Source organism: Lagenorhynchus albirostris, chromosome 8 (assembly GCF_949774975.1).
Source record: "Lagenorhynchus albirostris chromosome 8, mLagAlb1.1, whole genome shotgun sequence".
Classification (NCBI taxonomy): domain Eukaryota; kingdom Metazoa; phylum Chordata; class Mammalia; order Artiodactyla; family Delphinidae; genus Lagenorhynchus; species Lagenorhynchus albirostris.
In genome coordinates, this window is record NC_083102.1 from 41,500,668 (window position 1) to 41,516,591 (window position 15,924).

At 38.0% G+C, this 15,924-nt stretch overlaps 1 long non-coding RNA gene across 3 annotated transcripts in view; it reads right to left on the reverse strand.

The window, feature by feature from the left end:
• LOC132524643 (uncharacterized) overlaps positions 1 to 15,924 on the reverse strand; it is a 93,577-nt gene that overhangs the window by 75,985 nt on the left and 1,668 nt on the right. For all 3 annotated transcript variants that reach the window (XR_009541952.1, XR_009541950.1, XR_009541951.1), the window contains exon 2: positions 15,651 to 15,712. This is a non-coding gene — a long non-coding RNA (uncharacterized LOC132524643). The remainder of the gene's footprint in view (positions 1 to 15,650; positions 15,713 to 15,924) is intronic.

Genomic DNA, 15,924 nt, shown 5'->3' on the forward strand with positions numbered 1-15,924 from the left:
GGAGAGTTTTGATCATAAATGGGTGTTGAATTTTGTCAAAAGCTTTTTCTGCATCTATTGAGATGATCATATGGTTTTTCTTCTTCACTTTGTTAATATGGTGTATCACACTGATTGATTTGCATATATTGAAGAATCCTTGCATCCCTGGGATAAATCTCACTTGATCATGGTGTATGATCTTATTAATGTGTTGTTGGATTCTGTTTGCTAGTATTTTGTTGAGGATTTTTGTATCTATAAGCATCAGTGATATTGGTGTGTAATTTTCTTTTTTTGTAGTATCTTTGTCTGGTTTTGGTATCAGGGTGATGATGGCCTCATAGAATGAGTTTGGGAGTGTTCCTTCCTCTGCAAATTTTTGGAAGAGTTTGAGAAGGATGGGTGTTAGCTCTTCTCTAAATGTTTGATAGAATTCACCTGTGAAGCCATCTGGTCCTGGACTTTTGTTTGTTGCAAGATTTTTAATCACAGTTTCAGTTTCATTACTTGTGATTGGTTTGTTCATATTTTCTATTTCTTCCTGGTTCAGTCTTGGAAGGTTATACCTTTCTAAGAATTTGTCCATTTCTTCCAGGTTGTCCATTTTATTGGCATAGAGTTGCTTGTAGTAGTGTCTTAGGATGTTTTGTATTTCTGCAGTGTCTGTTGTAACTTCTCCTTTTTCATTTCTAATTTTATTGATTTGAGTCCTCTCCTTCTTTTTCTTGATGGTTTGTCTAATGGTTGTCTAATGGTTTACCAATTTTGTTTATCTTGTCTAATGGTTTACCAATTTTATTTATCTTCTCAAAGAACCAGCTTCTAGTTTTATTGATCTTTGCTATTGTTTTCTTTGTTTCTATTTCACTTATTTCTGCTCTGATCTTTACGATTTCTTTCCTTCTACTAACTTTGGGTTTTGTTTGTTCTTCTTTCTCTAGTTCCTTTAGGTGTAAGGTTAGTTTGTTTATTTGAGATTTTTCTTTTCTTGACGTAGACTTGTACTGCTATAAACTTCCCTTTTAGAACTGCTTTTGCTGCATCCCATAGGTTTTGGATCATCATGTTTTCACTGTCATTTGTCTGTAGGTATTTTTTGATTTCCTCTTTGATTTCTTCAGTGATCTCTTGGTTATTTAGTAACGTATTGTTTAGCCTCCATGTGTTTGTGTTTTTTTACAGTTTTTCCCTGTAATTCATTTCTAATCTCATAGTGTTGTGGTCAGAAAAGATGCTTGATATGATTTAAATTTTCTTAAATTTACTGAGACTTGATTTGTGACCCAATATGTGATCTCTTCTGGAGAATGTTCCGTGCGCACTTGAGAAGAAAGTGTAATCTGTTGTTTTTGGATGGAATGTGCTATAAATATCAATTAAATCTAACTGGTCTATTGTGTTATTTAAAGCTTGTGTTTCCTTAGTAATTTTCTGTTTGGATGATCTCTCCATTGTTTTAAGTGAGGTGTTAAAGTCCCCCCCTATTATTGTGTTACTGTCGATTTCCTCTTTTATAGCTGTTAGTATTTGCCTTATGTATTGAGGTGCTCCTATGTTGGCAGCATATATATTTATAATTGTTATATCGTCTTCTTGGATGATCCCTTGATCACTATGTAGTGTCCTTCCCTGTTTCTTGTGACATTTTTTATTTTAAAGTCTATTTTATCTGATATGTGTATTGCTACTCCAGTTTTCTTTTGATTTCCATTTGCATGGAATATCTTTTTCCATCCCCTCACTTTCAGTTTTTATGTGTCCCTAGGTCTGAGGTGGGTCTCTTGTAGACAGCGTAAATATGGGTCCTGTTTTTGTATCCATTCATCGAGCCTGTGTCTTTTGGTTGGAGCATTTAATCCACTCACATTTAAGGTAATTATTGATATGTATGTTCCTGTTACCATTTTCTTAATTGTTTTGGGTTTGTTTTTGTAGGTCGTTTTCTTCTCTTGTGTTTCCCACTTGGAGAAGTTCCTTTAGCTTTTGTTGTAGAGCTGGTTTGGTGGTGCTGAATTTTCTTAGCTTTTACTTGTCTGTAAGGCTTTTGACTTCTCCATCAAATCTGAATGAGATCCTTGCCGGTAGAGTAATCTTGGTTGTAGGTTCTTCCCTTTCATCACTTTAAGTATATCATGCCACTCCCTTCTGGCTTGTAGAGTTTCTGCTGAGAAATCAGCTGTTAATCTTATGGGAGTTCCCTTGTATGTTATTTTTCATTTTTCCCTTGCTGTTTTCATAATTCTTCTTTGTCTTTAATTTTTGCCAGTTTGATTACTATGTGTCTCGGTGTGTTTCTCCTTGGGTTTATCCTGTATGGGACTCTCTGTGCTTCCTGGACTTGGGTGGCTATTTCCTTTCCCATATTAGGGTAGTTTTCAACTATGATCTCTTCAAATATTTTCTTGGGTCCTTTCTCTCTCTCTTCTCCTTCTGGGACCCCTATAATGTGAATGTTGTTATGTTTAATGTTGTTTCAGAGGTCTCTTAGGCTGTCTTCATTTCTTTTCATTCTTTTTTCTTTATTCTGTTCCACAGCAGTGAATTCAACCATTCTGTGTTCCAGGTCACTTATCCATTCTTCTGCCTCAGTTATTCTGCTATTGATTCCTTCTAGTGTATTTTTCATTTCAGTTATTGCATTGTTCATCTGTTTGTTTGTTCTTTAATTCTTCCAGGTCTTTGTTAAACATTTCTTGCACCTTTTCAGTCTTTGCCTCCATTCTTTTTTCGACGCCCTGGATCATCTTCACTATCATTATTCTGAATTCTTTTTCTGGAAGGTTGCCTATCTCCACTTCATTTATTTGTTTTTCTGGGGTTTTATCTTGTTCCTTCATCTGGTACATAGCCCTCTGCCTTTTCATCTTGTCTATCTTTCTGTGAATGTGGTTTTTGTTCCACAGGCTGCAGGATTGTGGTTCTTCTTGCTTCTGCTGTCTGTCCTCTGGTGGATGAGGCTATCTAAGAGGCTTGAGCAAGTTTCCTCCAATTCCACTATTAATACTTTGGTTGGGACTTCCCTGGTGGGAAGCCCTGAACATAGTTTTTGCAATTTGCCTTTCACCTTATGTATGAACAACTTCTATTTTAGTACTTATTTATCTATACATACTTTTCAAAAAGCTGCATAGTGTTCCAATGTATGTCTATACTATGCTTTATTTAACCAAACCTTCACTATCAGATTTTTAGTTTTCATTTTTTACTGTTATATACAATGAGCTAAAATCATTCCTATATCTTGTTTAAATTTGGGGGAAACTATTTAAAGTGCATAACTGAGTAGGTATATTTTGCAACAGTTCTGAAATTGTGCAATATACTTACATGAGTACTTTAACAGTTATAAAGTACAGTGTATCCACCACCCTCCAAGTCAAGAAATAAAACATTACTGGCCCCCCAGAATACATCCTCATCCCTTCCCAATTACAGTCCTCTTTTAAGATTTTGACATGCATTATCAAATCGTCCCTTTCCCACAGGTGTCCTTCTGAGAGAAGGATCATGAAATAACTGGAATCTGTTGGTTCATGGACTTAATAACAAAATATCAAATTGAATTACATCAAATGACACGTTGGCAGTAGTAAAATTGTACCTTTTATTCCTAGACAGTAGTTGAAAATATAATTTAGTTTTGAATTTCAGTTCTCTGTGACTGATATTTCACACAGTTGTAGGCATTTTGGCCTATACTGCCATGTAAGGGAAGCCTCACCTGCCCAAGTAGGTGTCCAACACAAGTGAGACACTGTTTGTGTCTCATTAGTACCGGAATGGGTTGTTTTCTCAGTTTCTTGTCCTTGTCTTTGAGTTGATCATCTCAGTGTCAGATCGATACTGTGCTGGACTTTGATGCAAGTTTAAGAGGAAAGGGGGGAAAAAAGAGGAAAGGGGCCTGAGAGCCAAACGCAGTACAGCCTACTTTTATTGGTGTGGGACTTGGTTCTCCAAACTATGAATGTATTGTCCAACTGACCCTTGAAAAAGGTGGGAGGGTGGTTTAGGGTGTAGCCCCCCCCACCCCGGAGTGGAAAATCCATGTATAACTTTACAATTGGTCCTCAGTAACTGCACTTCTGCACCCTTGGATTCAACCAACCAGGGATTGGGGATCATGTATTATTGTAGTGCGCAGTTACTGAAAAAAATCCACGTGTGAGTGGACCTGCAGTCCAAACCCACGTTGTTCAAGGGTCAACTGTCTATAGATATGTGACGTATGTGTATGTGTGTATGTATATGTCATATACTCAGAATTCATTTCCCGTCATTAGCCTGTATACATCAATTAAAAAGGATATTAGTCTTTTTTTTTTTTTTTTTTTGGGTACGTGGGCCTCTCACTGTTGTGGCCTCTCTCGTTGCAGAGCATAGGCTCCAGATGCGCAGGCTCAATGGCCATGGCTCACGGGCCCAGCTGCTCCACGGCATGTGGGATCTTCCCGGACCGGGGCACGAACCCATGTCCCCTGCATTGGCAGGTGGACTCTCAACCACTGCACCACCAGAGAAGCCCTAGTCCTTTTTCTATAGAAAAAATTATCTGATTGGCAATAAGGGCTGGCTTTGGTAATTAAATTAAGTAACAGATATGTGCCGCGAAATAAATGAGTGAAATCTGTAGCTCTGAGATTTTCATGAAATTATATTTTAAGCATATGGTAATGGCAAAGGCGTATTGAAATTAACAAATTTAAAATTTCCCTCCCTGAGTCTAGTAGATTAAATAAGTTGCTTCCAAGTAAAAGAAAAAGAGGTGTAATTAATAATTAGTTATTTTGGTATAGGCTTGGGAACCCTGGACATTAAGAGAGTGAATGACACTAACAACTGGGTAGCTAAAAGTGACATAAAAATTGTATTTGAAAATGCCAGTATTTAAAATGCCAGGAATATCATTTCATAACTATTTAAATTCAGAATGAAAACCTTTAGATGTTAACTTAAAAATGCATGAGAGGGTTCATAGTTTAAAAAATTATTTTGGAGTTATAAGGACAGCAATTTTTGATGACCATTATTTTAGGTCCTAAGACTAACTTGCAGCCAAGTGAAAAGGAGGTTTCTATGTGATTTGGCCTTTCAGGTAAGAAGGTGATGCCTTCTTCTTTCTCCTCCTCCTTCCTCTTTCTTCTGTTCTCTTCCCCCTCCCTTTCTTCTCCTCCTCCTCCTCCTCTTCCTCCTCTTCCTCCTTCTCATCCTTCATCATCATCAACATCATCAAACGACTATCACTTATTAAGGGCTTAGGGCTTGGTGGCGCAGTGGTTGAGAGTCCGCCTGCCGATGCAGGGGACACAGGTTTGTGGCCCGGTCCGGGAAGATCCCACATGCCGCGGAGCGGCTGGGCCTGTGAGCCATGGCTGCTGAGCCTGCGCGTCCAGAGCCTGTGCTCCGCAGCGGGAGAGGCCACAGCAGTGAGAGGCCCGTGTATCGCAAAAAAAAAAAAAAAAGGTCAATATAAGGGCTTACTCTGTGCCAGGCACTGAACTAAGCAGTCTGTATGCATTATTTATTTATTTTTAATCCTCACAGCACCCCATAAGGTAGAAATTACTATCCCCATTTTATAGTCAAGGTACTAAGACTCCAGGTAATAAATGATAGAGCCACTTTTGAGCAAAGATTGGGCTGATTCCAGAGCCTATGCTCTTGACCACTTTTGTCTGCTTTGTTAAATAGTGGGGTTTGGGCAAAAGCCTCACGGTAATAAAGAGCATGCACTGGCTAGCCTTGTCTTCCACATGTGTGTTTCCTCTGGGGATCTAGCTGAATGGACAGGATTCAAGTTAGTGATCCTGGGTTCTATTCATCTCTTACATTCTTTTCACTAAAGATATTACTAGCAATCTAAAGGGGGAAAAATGAATTCCTAGTAGAAGGGGAGTATTTGAAGGTGCTCAAGTGTCCCCCTTCCCCTTCAAATTCTACCTTTCTTAGTCCTGTATGATTGTCCTCGATTAAAAACTAACCAACTCTATGGAGGAAAGTAATTTGAGTCCTGGGTCTTAATTTGATTTTTTTGGATTCTTTTCAACTCCTGTTAACTGAAAGTAGGTTTTGATAGAAAACAGATTAGCGAGAACATTAGGTCACTGGACAGTGGTGGTAGGTCTGGGAGAAAGGAGAAGGATGCAGAAAGGGGAGATAAGGGAGCAAGAAAGTAAAACTTCTTACTTCACAATCTTAAAGAGGGGCAAGTCTACGTTTACATTTATAGATATGAAGAAGTTTAGAAACAATATAAGAAATGGATATGTTGGTTTTGTCTGCCAATAGCCCCTCTAAGCCCCTCAGCTCTTTCCAAATCCATGGTTCTAGTAGGGCTGTCAGTCATGGTGCCTTGCCCTCCACCTCCCCACCCCCCCAGGGTCAGTATTTGACCAAGATGGGCCAATCTGAGTACAGTACTACGTCTTCACGGACAAAATGATTAATAGGCATTAGAGTCAAGCAAGGGTAATCAGAATCCTTCAATGAGATCTGATATATGGAAGCCATAGTCTTAAATAACTAGGCTTGAGATCTCCAGTGGCCATTTTCCTACTATGAAGAAAGCCCAACAAGGAATGATACCAATAATATCATTGGGAAATAAATGAAGAATGAGAAAGAAAACTCCTGAATCCAGCCATGCCTTTTTGATGGTTAGCTGATTATCACTTGCAACAAAATAAACTAAATGACATATTTTCAGCATATTTAAAAATATTTGATGACATAATATATTAACAGCTGGACTAAAGCAAGTTAAAATAAATAATGCCAAATATTTAAATTTATTTTCAGTTGATTTAAAATATAATGGACAATGTATATCAAGAGTTCAGATCCTTTGACTTAGTAATCATTCTTCTGGGAATATATTTCAAGTATAAGGGCTAAGCAAACCAAGATGTTTATAGAAGCATTATTTTTAAAAATAAAAAACTGTGAACTCACATATCTAAGACTTGAGAAATGGTTAAATAAAATTATGGCATGTTGATATAGTATTTCATTTTGAAACTTCAGCACTGATAAATACGACTATGTAGAAATAAAAAATAACCAAATAGAAATAAAAATAATTTATAAAAACACTTTTACGTGAAAAAAGGAATTTCTAAAATTGTGTGTGCATACTATTACAACATTATAAAACTATATACATATGAATTTCATTATAAATATGCATACAGATATAATGAAAATCAGAAGAAATAAAAAATAATGATAGTTGCTAACTTAGGATGGTTAGGCTATACAAATTAGACTAGAATTTCTTATGAAGTTAAAAATGTTTTAAATAAAAGAAAATCATAGCTGATAAAAAAATCCTATGAAATAATAAGAAAAATGGTTTCTATTGATAATAAGTCAAAATGAGACCCCCTATCCAAAACGGAGGTTTCTAAATGAATTTTGAAACAAAAAACCAAAAATACAAAAAAAACCCTGGAGAAGCAATACATAAATGGTGGGGAGCAAAGAAGACCATCTCTGACATGAATCTGAGAAAAAGTATTAATTTATGCTGAGCTTCCTTTTCCTTCTTTAAGCTTATTTTCTTTCATAGGTTTCTTGGCATCCTCACAAACACAGGTTGTTATAAGGAGAGTGCCTCAAATATTTCCCTTCCTGAAGTGTTACTCTATAAGCTGCAATTTGGGGTGAGAGTGAATAAGAGTGAATAAAAATGGTTGTGTTAACAAAGAATAACTTTCATAGACACAAAATAAAAAGCTGCAAGTGTATAATTATAGGAGATTCTAGTCATATGTGCAATAAAATATAATAGATTAAAATACTGAGTTTGGCAAAGGAGTTAGCAGGAAAATGCATGTGGTATAGCTAATCATTAAATGTCAGAGGAAAGTATATAAGAGATAAGAATTAGGTACAATGCTGAAATTCCTGTATTTTTTTTCCTCTGCTTTTCTGTATAGTTAACGAGCAAGTTTATAGTTAATCAGGGATGTTGCTTTTGGCTACCTGAGATTCCTAGCAGATGTCTGAAGAGGGATGTCCCCCCATCACTTCTGAACTTCGTCCCTGTGACGCTTTTGCTGACCTCATGGTATTCCTCAATTTGGCCCAGATTTCTGTCCTGTAGTTTTCCCAGACACTCTACTGTCTGCTATTGCATACATGAAAGAGGACATAGATGGTTACCCCAAATCCTACAGGTACAGAAGTTAGAAGTGGTGTTAAACACAGACAAATAGGAAATGCCATAAAATTCAGAGGCTTTCGTATCAACAGCTCTATCAATTATTAACTGACTCACCTTGGGCAAATTACTTATCTCATTTACCTTCTCTGTAAAATGAGTATTATCATTTAGTCAATAATATTCATTGTTATTAAGAAAAAGGGATTGTCCTGGGCAACAGTGATAAAAAATTTGTTTAAGGTATGATATCTAGCCTCAGGGAGCTCACAGACTTATCAAGAGATAATTATCACATGGTAAATGAAATAGATTTCACATAGAAGTACAGACAAAGCATCTAAGGATGGGGCAGGGAAAGTTTGCAAGTGAGGGCTCAGGGTTTATCTTGAAGGGATTCAAAGAGATCACTACATAAACACACCTAGCACACTCCACATCTGTAATAAGTACTCGATTAATGTTAAATTGCTTTGTCTTCATTCTGGAATGATCTTAGTTACGAATTCTTGCAACAGAGCTGAGCATTTTGCACTGGGCAACATCAAAGTTGTGAAACATAAATTCCTTCAGGGAGATAAAATCCTGCATTCTTTAAGAATGAGTGTTACAAAGACTATACTCAAGAAGCTGTCCTATTACTCTCTAAAGCCTGGAATTTAACAAATTTTCTTAGTCAAAGCTAGTTTGCTGTTTCAAAGATTCAGCCTAGTTTACAAACCCTAGGGAGTCACGACACAAAGAAAGAAACTAAGAAGACAAGATTTTACTCAAGAACTTTGGCCTTTTCTATTGACCAGTTATGAAACTACTTAATTGTTATGCATGTTTTTGGCAATATTTTTCGAGATAAGATAGAAAGTACAAAACCTTTGAAATGTGAAATACTTTGAATGAATGAAGTGGGTTTCTAGTGCACGGTATTTGAAGCACTTGACTTAGTTGTCATTCCCTTTCCTTAACCCATGTCAGTTAAATCAATCAATTATCCTGCTGATCCCAGATCTGGCCTCAGAATCTTAACACAACTAATTAGGAAGCCACCACCAACATAAAGAAATTGCTGCAGTTACTGGAAGTGAAATGGGAGGGATGGTGGAGAGTGTAATAAAAAAGGATGAGGCTTGTCCTTAAGAATGGCACAGTGAAAAATAGGCCTTAAGAAGGGGGAGGTAGACATGCATGCCTGGTAGTGTGAGGTCCATCTTATCTCCTGTGGCATAGCTAGACCTCTCTGAACTTACAGTGTCCGCTGGGCTTGTGGAAAGGCAGTGGATTGGTTCTAATGAGCATATAATCTGGGGGAAATGTGAGAAAAAGTTGGAAAAAGCTGAGGAAAGGAAGAGTCAAGTCAAATTACTGTTTGCCTTTTGCAAATTGCCCCCAGTCCACTTCGATACAGCAGATCCCTCACTTTCCTCTTCTGCTTTTGGCTGAGACATAAACTGGCTGGGTTGCAGAAGGGCCTGGGATACTGCCCTTACTCTATTTTGTCTTACAGTCATTTGTGGGCTTGTCTTATTTTCTCCTAAGTTGGAAACCCCTTGAAGGCAAGTATATCTTACTGTTCTTTGTGTCCTCTGTTATAGTGAGTAGCACAAATATTATTATTGTAAATGGTGAACATTAAGTATTGTTGCAGTTGAGCTAAGAACTGACATTCCTCTGCATATAATGGTCTCTGATCCAAAGGATATATTGCATCCTATGAAACAGATTCTCATCCTTTCAGGGTGCTGTCTTCCAAATGGCACTATAACTAGGGAGTTTATCTCAGTGGCAGCATCCCCTTCAGTCATGCCTGGTCTACAAATGAGAGCAACACAGAGCTTTACAAGGATGTGGGAGCTCCCCTCACTCATGTATTTCTCAATGCCTTAGTGAAGTGAGTGTCTTCTGGGCCTTCTCATGGAACGTTGAAGGGGACAGGTGGGTGTGCAGGTAACACACAATACATTTAACATACCTATTTCCCTAGGCCCTTGGATTCCTTTACATGATGTAGATAGCTCTGGTATCTCAGCTATATTAAATGTAGGCCATGGTTGAGTCCAAGTTTCAGTCGACCAATCAATCGTGAGAGCTACCTTCAGCTTCCTGAACTAACACATCAAGCCTGGAATCTACTAAGTGCACTATATCCATTAATTTGGCTCAATCTAGTGCTGTATTTCACCCTCCGAGGTCTAACACTCTGAGAATATACTTCCTATTTCTGCTGATATAGATTAGTAAAGTCTTGCAATTATCTTGGTGTGTAAGCTATTTCTTCCTGGGTCACTGTGTGTACCTGTCGCCGTGGAGAATGCTGAGATTTAACCCTAGTTTTAGGTCTAGGGGCAGTAGTGGGTGGTTATAGTGTGTCTTGTGGAGAATAAATATTCCCTTTTAAGGCATCTTCCCTGGTGAGGTTCTCACAGAGTTTTTAAGCAAAGGAAGGCTAGTCTCCAGAGGGCAAACTTCTTTCTTTAATAGAGGTAGCTTGGAGTGACTTGTAGTTTCAAGATGATTAGCTTCATCTGTGTTCAAGCAGCTGTCCCCATTCCAATTTTCAGGATGCCATTCTTTCTCATTCAATGCTTTAACTTTTATGTAAAAAATGAAAAAAAATTTAGCCATTTTATTTTAGAAATAATGATGATGATAATAATGTTTAAAAATGCAGGCTGCATCTTACTTTGGGTTTCCGTTTTTCTTTCTTGGCACACTTTTTCTTTTTGCCTAGTACACTTTGTTTTTTTCTGTAACCCTGGTCTTTCTTCTCTGCCCATTCTTTTCTGTTTTTTCCTTTTAAAAATGTTTAAAGGTTACACTCCATTTTTTAAAGGTTACACTCCATTTACAGTTATTACAAAACATTAGTTACATTCCCCATGTTGTATAATACATCCTTGTAGCCAATCTTATGCCCAATAGTTTGTACCTCTCACTCCCCCACCTGTATACCACTCGCCCCTGCCACTGATAACCGCTAGTTTGTTGTGTGAAAAATTTGATGGAACTGCGAATACAACTATTGCTACAATTCAGCAATCCATATAATAAAATTTTGTGCTTGATTTTTGACAATATCACCCCTGTGTCTGAAAGAACTAAAAGATTCTTTTATAGTTATCATGGAAGCTTTCTGGTCTTAGACTGTGGCTTGAGCTGAGAGTTGAAAGAAACGAGCTTGTGATTTCCTTTCTATAAGTGCTAAAGGACACTCAGAAGACTCTATGCCATACTATTGTCCTTAGAGACATCTTAACTGCCATAATGGTCAAGTGCAGCATGGAGCTGGGCAATCTCTTGCTTCAGCTGACATGTCATCACGATCAACCACAGATGACAGTTTGCTTACTTTAATGCCCTCATCTCACTTCTCAATGGGGAGGAACCCAGCCAAAGGGCATGACCAAGGCAATCCTCAAATTCTTTGTGTGTTTCTCTCCTGGGATCACTACTGATACCAATTCTGTATCAGTTAGGGTCCAATCAAGAGACAGAAATCAAACAATATTTTAAACGTGGAAGGTTAAATATAAAGAATTACCATTTATAACAAGGAATTGGAGTGATAAGGAGATGGATAGCAAAGAACTAAGAAAATGCTAAAGAATATAGGAAAATCAGATATAGTGATCATCTACTGCCCTAAGGGCTCAGATAGACCCTCCTTGAAGAAGTCCAGTGACTGTGGCTCATTTGATGTCAGAGAAGTTTGCTGAGGGAGAAAAGCTGGCTAAGGGGTGTGAGGGGAAGCTATTCATGAACAGTGTTGTACTGGTGGTACTCCATGTGAAGCCATTTGATGGGGTTCCAGGGAAAGATGCTCATGGGTGTTGCCTGCAAAGTTGCCTGTTCACGGGAGGTGCTGCACACTGCTGGCCACTGGGCACTGCTGGAACTGAGAGCTGCAGAAGCCACATGTGCTGTAAGAGCCTGCCTAAGGGAGCACACTACATTACACAGGTAGAGAATTCTATTCTTCCTATAGTGTCCCTCCAGTGCTCTTTACTGACAAAGCTTAATATCATGAAAGCTGGAAAAGGAGAAGTATTGATATTTACAGGATTTATTTCTATTATCACAAAGCAGGCAATGAACAGTGTTTTGGGGCCCTTGAGGCAGTAACTTGGTAAATGGCTCAAAAACCCACTTCCTTTAACTGGAAAAACCTTACAATGAGGACTAAATTTTGTTGCTGCTCTGAAAGGCATTACAAATGGCCCCTTCAAGAAGCTGATAAAGGGCTTCCCTGGTAGCGCAGTGGTTAAGAACCCGCCTGCCAATGCAGGGGACACGGGTTCAAGCCCTGGTCCAGAAAGATCCCACATGTCATGGAGCAACTAAGCCCGTGCACCACAACTACTGAGCCTGCGCTCTAGAGCCCACGAGCCACAACTACTGAAGCCCGTGCACCTAGAGCCCATGCTCCGCAACAAGAGAAGCCACCGCAATGAGAAGCCCGTGCACCGCAACGAAGAGTAGCCCCGGCTCGCTGCAACTAGAGAAAGCCCGCGCACAGCAACGAAGACCCAACGCAGCCAAAAATAAATAAATAGCTGATAAAAACCATGGACTCTCCCTCCAGATAAATGCACAGTCCTATAGATAATTCAGGGTATGTCTCTGGACCCAGATTAAGAACCCCTGAGTTAGGCCCATGACTACTCTCCATGTTCAATTTAGTGATTATTCTTACCTTTATTTGAATGCAGTGTAGCAAATTTAATATTCCCAAACTCAGCTAAACTATATTTACTTTTAGCAAAAAAGATAAACATTTATAAACATTTGAGAAATATAGCCAATAGAGTTAGATAGTTCTAATTTTGGGGGGAGGAACTTGGTGAAACAACTCTGGGAAGAGAGGCTAAATGCCAGAGGAAGGGCATGCAGTTGTGAACCAACTGCAAGGTTACTATTGGGATTTGGACTTGGATAGCTGCATACAGAAGGAACAGGGTATCCATTATGACCTGCTATGCTTTGGTAAGGTACATTATGGTAACTGGCCTCCAGTATGACAGGAGGTCCTTACCTCCTAGTATTCATGCTCATACTACTCTCCTCCTACAATGACTCAGGGCTGGCCTATGTGACCAAATAGCACACCATGTAGGTGACAATGTAAGATTTCAGAAACTAAGTCATGAAAGGCATTGCTGCTTCAGCCTTGGTCTCTAGGATTCCCTCATTCTGGGGGAATCCAGCTGTCTGGTTTTAAGGACATTCAAAAGCAGTCCTGTGGAGGGACCCACATGGGGAGGAACAGAGACTTCACACCAACAACCAGCCCAACTTGCCAGCCTTAGGAGTAAGCCATCTTGGAAGTAGATCCTCCAGTTCCAATCAAGCCTTCCGATAACCAAATGCCAGCTGAAATCCTGACTGCAATTGCAAGAGAGACTCAAAACCAGAACCAACAGCAAAGACTCCCAAAATTCTGACCCAGTTTTAGGGGCAATTTGTTTTGCAGAAATAAATAACTAATACATATATTTAGGTCAAAATTCTTTAGAGGATGAAAAATATAAGGGATTTCCCCTTCCCCCCCTTCCTCTGGTCACCTAAAGGAGGTCAGTGAGATGCTATTTGCTACAATTTTCTCCAAGTGTTATGATAAATAAGTCAGTGGATTAACTCATCAGAGAAATTAGACTTCTGTCTTACCCAAATGGTCGCTCTAAGAACTGACTAGATACATAGTTTCTGAAAAGCAGGAAATCCAACTGCTAAACTACCTTATGAAGATTTATATTAATACAGAAATAGAAATATAGACGTGTCCTTATGAAGACTATTCTAGGGAAATCATGTGTCGAAATGCTCATTATGGTCACCATAATTGAGGAGGGCTATGCAAAGTAGTGTGTTCAAAGGTGAGTCACTGTTTTGAGTGATCTGGAAACTATTCTTAAGAATGGTTGAAGAATCTGGGGATGTTTAGTTTGGATAAGATGTAGACAGCATTTAACCATTTGAAGGGCAGATGTGGAATAAAAGTAAACATACTTTGAATTAATCAAGAGGAGAAAAGTGGCCTAATGACAAATTATAGCAATGCAGATTTTAATTCACTTATAATAACCATGGCTGTTTAACAATAGGTCATGCTGTAGTGAAAACTACGGTGCTCCCTTTCCCTGGAAGAGTTTAAGCCAAAGTTGGCTGATTGCCTTTCAGAGATGTCCTAAGAGTGATTCTGGCAGTACTTGGAGAGCTGATCTAGATGACCTCTAAGATGTTGTTCCTGAAAGCCTTTTCCTCCTGAATGTGTCTTGTTATGAACGAATATCTTTAAGTTCAGTGTAGTGGAAAGAGTGTGTATTACAGAGGAATCAGAATTCTATTTGGAAGTTACTAGCTGTGTGACTTGGGGCAAGACATTTAGCCTTTCTGAGCTTCACTGACCTCACTACCTCTCAGGGCTGTTCTGAAAATTCATTAAATGACACATCACTTAAATCACCCACTTGGCATTCAATGCATGTGTGGTTTTCTTCATTCCATTTTCTACAATATGGTTTATAATCAAACATCTGGGACCAATTAAGATTTTGAAAGTGCAGTGTTGAAATGAGCTAATTTTCCTAGGCTTGAAATGTAGGATTTCACTTGTTTTTAAACAATAAATTTGATTGAGATTTGATTAGATGCTTTGTGGCACAGCATCTTAAAAAAAAAAGACAAGTTTGGTGTAAATAGAAATAGAAGGAATCAATCAGAAGCCAGATGGCTATCATCATCTTTGAAATTTGCAACTGCAAGATCATCACTTGACTAAAGTCTTTCTTCCCAAGAGAGTTATCATAAAAACAAAAACAAAAAACCCAAAACACTGAAAACTATATTATTCAACATCATAAAGTATTTTACCTTCCTGGAAGGTATTCCAAATTTTAGTAAGAAAAGCTCAGTAATAAGCACTTTATTTTCTTTAAAATTTTAAAAGGAACTGGAATCTCACAGAAGGAGTCAATATAAGCTTTTCTAGCTGTCCTCCTTCCCAATTAAAAGAATTAGAAGTAAATATCCCACAAATACTGGAAATCAGTTTTATTATTTACAAATCATTTTCTTTACGTATTTTACTTTGTCAACAAAGAAAGTTACTCCATTGGCAGAAATCACCCTGAATTACTGAACTAGCTACTAAAATTATGTGTATTGAACAGTTAATATTGTTAAAGTAGATTTGGCCTTAACAATCACAAATCCTTTATTATCTATTAGCAACCTCCCCTTAAGCATTCTCATTAGAGGTTGTCTTTAAGTAGCAAATGGTAACTGAGACGTGTAGTTGTTCTTTCACATTTCCCCTTCTTATGTGCAACACGGACAAAGAACAACAAACAGCTCACAGCAGCCTCTAAGTAACTGCTATCTTGCATCCCCTCCATGCTGTTTTTCCTACTCCAAATTCCAAGTTAAACACTATCAATAGTCTAGGGACTACCCTTTCATACATTTTTCTATAAACACATACACGTAATTTAACAAAAATGGGATCATATTTACATACTGTTTTTATTGTGGGCAAGTTCCACAGCATCAAAAGCATTTTTAGGTTGTTAATTCAGGTGGCTGTAAAGCAAAAAAAAAAAAAATCATTTCTATCAGATACTCTATCATCTTTATACTCATATATTTCAAATTCTTGAATGTTCATTACATTTTAAAATGATTTTGTCCATGTTAGTGAACCTCTGATGAACTCTACTTTAAGTAGTGTCTATCCAGTGAAATGCACATTCTGTCAATATTAATTAATATATATCTCATTAATAATGTACATT